The sequence below is a fragment of the Triticum urartu genome, chromosome 4A, assembly GCF_056163025.1.
Source record: "Triticum urartu cultivar PI428250 chromosome 4A, HENAU_Tu73, whole genome shotgun sequence".
NCBI classification, from domain to species: Eukaryota; Viridiplantae; Streptophyta; class Magnoliopsida; order Poales; family Poaceae; genus Triticum; species Triticum urartu.
Genome location: NC_141876.1, coordinates 269,482,542 through 269,489,967, shown reverse-complemented (window position 1 = coordinate 269,489,967; position 7,426 = coordinate 269,482,542).

Below are 7,426 nucleotides of genomic sequence, written 5' to 3'. Positions count from 1 at the left end.
TGATAATTGATCTTGCTGATATTGGAATGATCGGATCCACTTGAAGAGAGACACACCGGTTGAAAAGGATTGACATGACAATCTCGATTATCATGAAGAATTTGTATTCACATAGGAGTATGAGAACACCACTTAGGAAAGGTATGGAATCAACATTTGACTTCGAAGCAACTCGAATACCACAACTCAAAACAAAAACAAACGATTGGCTTGCAGAATAAGCCGGAACAAAACATATGATAGAGATTTCGTCCGAAGTTTTCGTGGTGGGGCCTACACGGGCTCGATCGTACAACACCATCATGTACAAGGCAGTGCACATGACATCCGAAGCGTCCCCGAGTTGGCATAGCCAAGGACTCTTTAAGACACAACGAGACCACTATAAAACCAACCGTGAATAGGCGGACCACTAGATGTCGAACCCCAATTTCATATCATACATCTGTCGGAAAGATATCCTAAGAGCTACTTTAATTCCCACTTATAAACTCCCGAAATTTTCCCAGTTATGCAATCAGGTGTTGAGGATACAGGGGAAGCATAATATCTCACCCAAAACTAGCAAATCCTACATCCAGTTGTATCCATCCTTCAACACATAACCAAGAAACCTTCAGAAATCGTCTACCTCAACCTTCGAAAAGCATCCGTTATACGAGTTATGGCAATACTCCTGAACTCCCGCCCTAGTACTGGGTGGCGTCGAGGTTATCTCACCAACAACTGCATAAAAGAGATTTTCTATGTCGGCGAAACTAAACTCAGGTATTCCAGAACTGCAACGATAAAATTGTGACGACAACACCTCGGAGCTCAACTCCCCGGGACACTGCCACAACCCTAAATGTCAGGAGGCACCAAGAACAATGTTCTCGTCACAAAACCATCGGAACGATTCCAAGATACCCGCGTGATCCTAAAAAATTTTTTGGTGAAATTTGAGAAGAGAAAAGTCAAAACTCTACGTTAGGATGCCTCACCAGAGCGATGAAGGGACTGGGGAGTAAAAAGAATTCCTAACTCTCCGATGTATATAATTCCTAAATGACTCAAAACATTTTTCTAGACTCAAATACGCCAGCGATTCGATCAAGCAGGGGGCTCCTAAGGTCGGGGAAGGCTCTGATTACCAACTTGTAACACCCTCGATGCGGCTATATCTCCCACGTGTCGAAGCACGACTTAGAGGCATAACCGCATTGAAAGCAATGTCGCAAGTGAGGTAATCTTCACACAACCCATGTAATACATAAGGGAAAGAGATACATAGTTGGCTTGCAATCGCCACTTCACACAATACATGAATAAAGCATTACATCATCCAGATACAATCAAGGTCTGACTACGGAACCAAAATAAAAGAAGACTACCCCAAATGCTACACAGATCCCCGATCGACCCCAACTGGGCTCCACTACTGATCAACTAGAACGACACCACATAAAAGACAAGATCTTCAAAGAGCTCCTCCTGGAGCTCGGTTGCGTCATCTGCACAGTATCCTCGGCACCTGCAAGCTGGTTTTGGAAGTATCTATGAGCCACAGGGACTCAGCAATCTCACACCCTCGCGGTCAAGACTATTTAAGCTTATAGGTAAGGTAAAAGGTATGAGGTGGAGCTGCAGCAAGCGACTAGCATATATGGTGGCTAACATACGCAAATGAGAGCGAGAAGAGAAGACAAAAGCACGTTCGAACAACTATGATCAAGAAGTGATCCTAGAACAACCTACTTCAAGCATTACTCCAACACCGTGTTCACTTCCCGGACTCCGCCGAGAAAAGACCATCACGGTTACACACTCGGTTGATGTATTTTAATTAAGATCAGCTTCAGGTTTTCTACAACCAGACATTAACAAATTCCCATCTGCCCATAACCGCGGGCACGGCTTTCGAAAGTTCAAATCCCTGCAGGGGTGTCCCAACTTAGCCCATCACAAGCTCTCACGGTCAATGAAGGATATTCCTTCTAGAGGGAAGACCCGATCAGACTCGGAATCCCGGTTACAAGACATTTCAACAATGGTAAAACAAGACCAGCAAAGCCACCCAGATGTGCCGACAAATCCCGATAGGAGCTGCACATATCTCATTCTCAGGGCACACCGGATGAGCAAGACGTCGGGTAAGCCAGCCCAGAGTTGCCCCTGGTAGCCTCGGACATCGCTCAGTTGGACCAACACTTAGAGAAGCACTGGCCCTGGGGGGGTTAAAATAAGATGACCCTTGAGCCGGCCGACTCAAGGGAAAGAAAAGGCTAGGTGGCAAATGGTAAAACCAATGTTGGGCCTTGCTGGAGGAGTTTTATTCAAGGCGAACTGTCAAGGGGTTCCCATTATAACCCAACCGCGTGAGGAACGCAAAATCCGGGAACATAACACCGATATGACGGAAACTAGGGCGGCAAGAGTGGAACAAAACACCAGGCATAAGGCCGAGCCTTCCACCCTTTACCAAGTATATAGATGCATTAATTAAATAAGAGATATGGTGATATCCCCACAAGTAAACATGTTCCAACAAGGAACAACATCTCCATGTTCCAACAAGCAACAAACTTCAATCTTCACCTGCAACTAACAACGCTATAAGAGGGGCTAAGCAAAGCAGTAACATAGCCAAACAACGGTTTGCTAGGAGAAGGTGGGTTAGAGGCTTGGTTTAACAATATGGGACGCATGATAAGCAAGTTGTAGGTATCGCAGCATAGGCATAGCAAAAGAGCGAGCAACTAGCAAGCAAAGATAGAAGTGATTTCGAGGGTATGGTCATCTTGCCTGAAATCCCGCAAGGAAGAAGAACGAGTCCATGAAGAAGACAAATGGACGTAGATGGAAGGATCCTCACAAACGCAACGTTATCGGAACCAACCCGAAGAAGCAACACCGGAAAGAAGAAAACAATCATGGTAAACAAACATCACATAAGCATGGCACGATGCGCAAACAAGTATGATGCATGTCCAGTTTAATGATACATGGCATGGCAAAGTGCACAAGAAATCCTACAAATTAAGTGGAGCTCAATATGCATCGGGATGCATATTAACAAAACACCACATTCCATTATTTAGTTCGATCTTGTTATGTACCCAACAATATTAAATGTTCTTAACATGACAAGGGGTTAAGTAAAAGAAAACTACCTATCTAGGCAAGTTTAAATGAGGCCGGAACAACAAAACAACAAGTCCGGAAACTCCTCATGAGCATATTATAGATTTGGTACTGTTCTGCCCTAAACACAATTTTAGGGTTGTTAAACATGCAAAACAAGTACACCATGTTAAATTAGGCATTTTTCCACCCCATTTACATATAAAGTTTGTTAAAACCAAGTTACGGTTATTTAGTAATGAATTAAATCATTTTAACATGGCATAGGGGCAAATTTAAACAAACGGCAATTTAATCATTTTAAACATGGATGAAAATTGGATATTATGAAACTACACAAAATCCTAGTCATATTACATATATAAAGTTTTTACATGTGATGCATGGTTGGTGAGTTATTAAATGAATGAAGTAAGAGGGTTTTTCTATAAAACAGCTGACTCTGGATAAAAGGAAAAAACGCAGATATGTAAAAGAACATAAGTGGGCCAAAATTGCTGGGCGCAGGATAGTATGCAGCGCACGGGGCGAGGGAAAAATGGTGGCTTCTCACATTGGGCCAACGGGCCGAAGGGAAGCAGAGCGGTGGGCCGGCGGATCTGGGCTGGGGCGTGGTCAACGCACAATGAGCGTGGCTGTGCCCGTTCGTTCGAAGTAGGGGCCATGGCCGCCCTGGTTCGTCGTTGCCAGCGAGGGACTTGGACGATGGCGGCGAACTTGGCGCGATTCCGGCGGCTCCAGGCGAAGGAGGGCGACGAGGAGGAGTGAATCCACCTGGGGTGACGGTTCTGGCAGGATGCGAGCGCTGCTTGTGCTGCCCACCGGCAGGACGGCGGTGAGAGCGGAGGAAGGCGACGGCGTGCATCCGGTTTGAGGAGGCTGGAGCAAAGGTGCTCACGGGCAGAAGGATGCAGGGCCCTGGGAACGGCGGAGTCAACGAGCGCGGTCGCTGGAGCGGTCCACGCAAGGAGCAGGGGCGCATCGTCCCGTCCGCTCGAAGCAGGGGAAAACAGGGGCGGCGATAGGGACTTGGCGCATGGCGCTCGATCGGCAGCAGTGGATGTACTCCTGTGGGCATGTACATGTAATCGAGAGAGTTTCAGAGAGGAGAGATACAGAGAAGAAAACGAGAAAACGGAGGGAAGAACAGGCGCAGTTGGCTGGACGGAGCTTTGCCAGAGGCGTCTGGGCACGGCGGCGCTGGATTTGCTGCTGCTTGCGGCGGCACCCGAGGCAAGCCCCTCGAGCACAAGCAGGAGGGAGGAGAAGTGGTGCTCGATCGAGCTTTGAGGCTAGCGAGGCGTTCGTCTCCTCGAACGCGATGAGGAGGCGGCAACTGTGGTCGAAGGCGACAGGAAGAGGCCTGGCTCCATAGGGCTTGAGGACACTTCTTGAGAGGTGGAGTGATGGATCGGTGGTGGTTGGCCGATGGGGATCTGGGAGGATCCCAAGGAAGAAAAGACCATAGGAGCGGCGGCGGCTAGGAGGATCCCTAGAAATTAGGGATTGGTCTGAAATTAGACTAGGGGTGGACTATATATATATACATCACGGATTAGGTTAGGGGCTATCTCGACCCTACGATCGCAATCGGACGATCGCGGATAAAATAGCTAGGGAGTCCAATTAACAAAACGGAGATGTTTTGTAGATGTTTGGGGATGATCCGGATCCAACGGTGACGACTGCCCGGGTCGGGTCCGGGACAGCTTCCAGACGCGCGCGCGAGGAAGTCCGTGGGCTGATGAGAGAGCTTCGGCTAGGCCTGGCGGTAGGTAGTGGACTGTGCAGAAGTCCTCAGGCTGAGAGAAGAGAAGAGAGAGAGGCCCGGCGACTGTTTTCGGAGACCGAAAACGTCCGACGATAGACCAGCTATAGTGCCGCTATAGTTTAACATTTGGGCTATCAAACGAACCCCGAATGCGATGAAACTTGACAGGCGACCTACTAACACTATAACGACACCACACGCCAACTTTCATCCCAAACCGAGAACATTTTCCGGCCACTTATAAAATAATATTTCAGACATGCCGCGGGCGCGTGCAAGTGTGGTAGGGCTCGGAACGGACAACGGACGGAACTAGGGAACCCGGATGGATGCAAGTTTTGAAAACATGATGATGCAATGCACATGATGACCTGATGAAAAACAACACGCAAGCAAAAGACAAGGCAACAACAACGAATAACTGGAAGACACCTGGCGCAACGGTCTCGGGGCATTACACGTAGATTCGGCTCGGGTGGTCTTCGGTCGGACGTCCGGTCGGGGTCGGTCGTCCGAGGAGCATCGGTCATCTGTGGAGCGTCGGAAGTCTGTAGTTTTGGCTCGGGTGTGGAAGTGTCGGACGTCCGGTTTGGGTCGGACATCCGGAGCCTGGAGGTCGTTGGATGTCCGGTCCTGGCCGGTCGCCCGGAGCCTGTAGCTTCCTCTTCATCACTTCTTCCTCTCCGTCTTCACGTCCATCTTCCTCTTCTTCTTCTCCTTGCTCCTTAGCTTCTCCATGGTACCTGAGTATGCACAATGTGTCCGTATGAGGTAGTAGCCATGTCTCATGTGCATCGAAGTGGAACATGAGAGGAGTGATGTCACCTCAGTTTCGAGAGCTCTTGCACATGCTCGTGTCATGGGTCTGCTAGGCACTTGGTGAGGCGATGGTAGGTCCATGGGGGTGACCTTGGGATGCTCCGCATCATCTCCCCTCCCTTGGGGAAGATCCGTCCTCGGATCAAATTCTTCATCGCCATGGTAGGGAGAGAGATCTTTGACGTTGAAGATGTCGCTCACGGAGTACTTGTCGCGTGGAATGTCGATCTTGTAGGCGTTGTCGTTGTAGCGTGCAAGCACCTTGAAAGGTCCATCCGCTCATGGTCGAAGCTTGGATTTGCGTTCTTGTGGAAAGAGGTCCTTGCGAAGGTGTAGCCACACGAGATCTCCAGTGTTGAATACCATAGGTTGCTTGTTGAAGTTGAGCTTGGTCGCAAGGCGTTGAACTTGGCGCTCGATGGTGTTTCTTGTATATTCATGCGCCTTCTTGAGATGTGTCACTCATGCACTTGTGTTCAAATTGATGCGCTCTTGGAGTGGTAGAGGAAGAATGTCCAATGGTGACAATGGGTTGAATCTGTAGACGCCCTTGAAAGGGGACTTGCCGGTTGTTGAGTGTCTTGCTCGGTTGTATGCGTACTCGGCGATCGGTAGGCACGGTTGCAAGATTTCCCTACAAAATATATGTGCAATATGTGAAGCATCATCTATCTTGTGGCAAGATATGAAATGAGCCGTGTTGGAGAATCGGTTCACAACAACAAACACGGAATCCTTTCTATTCCTATTTCTAGGCAACCCAAGCACAAAATCCATATGAAAATCCTCCCATGGGTGAGATGCAATTTGAAGTGGCAATGAAAGGCCATGAGATTGAGCTTTGCACTTAGCTTTGCGAGATGTGTAGTATTGGTTGGTGAAGCGGTTGACGTCGTGAAGCATCAAGGGCCAAGAATAGTGCTTGGAGAGCGTAGCAAGTGTCTTGTCGTGTCCAAAGTGGATGAGTAGTTGAACTTTCCATTGGATCTCCTTAGGTTCCTTGGGGTTAACGCGGTAGGGGACCTTGTTAGGAAGGGGTGCTCCAGGGATGATGTCTATTTGGTGCTTAATGCCTTGTAGTGGAGGTAGTCCCGGAGGTAGCTCGTCGGGGAAAACATCGTGAAATTCCTGCAAAAGAGAAGACAACACTAGAGGAAAAGTGTAATGGGTGTTAGCTTTTGGTGCCTCGTTCTTGCACGAAAGGTCACAGGGCATGACACTAGATGGGTTCCCACACACTTCTCTCATCTCACGTGTGGTGGCAAATGGAATGAAGTATTTCTTGTCGCTCATCGTGGAGCCGCTCAATTTGGGCTTGTGGCGCTCACTTTCTTTTTGGTGGCTTGCTCTCTCACTATTTTCTCCACGATGGGTGGCTTGCTTGTCGGTGACAACTTGGCTTGGAGACATGGGGCGAAGTACGTACTCCTTGCCCTTCATCTTGAAGATGTAGTGGTTCATTCGGCCGTTGTGGATGACTCCTCTATCAAATTGCCATGGGCATCCAAGGAGAAGGTGGCAAACGGTCATTTGAACGACGTCGCACTCTAAGGTTTCTTCGTAGGCTCCGATGTTGAAGGAGACGTGTACTTGATGCTCGACTTGGATAGTGCCGGGGTCGCTAAGCCATTGAACTTTGTATGGATGAGGATGCTTCATGTTTGCCAATTGGAGCTTGGAGCATAGTTCCTCTGATGCGGAGCATCCTACGAT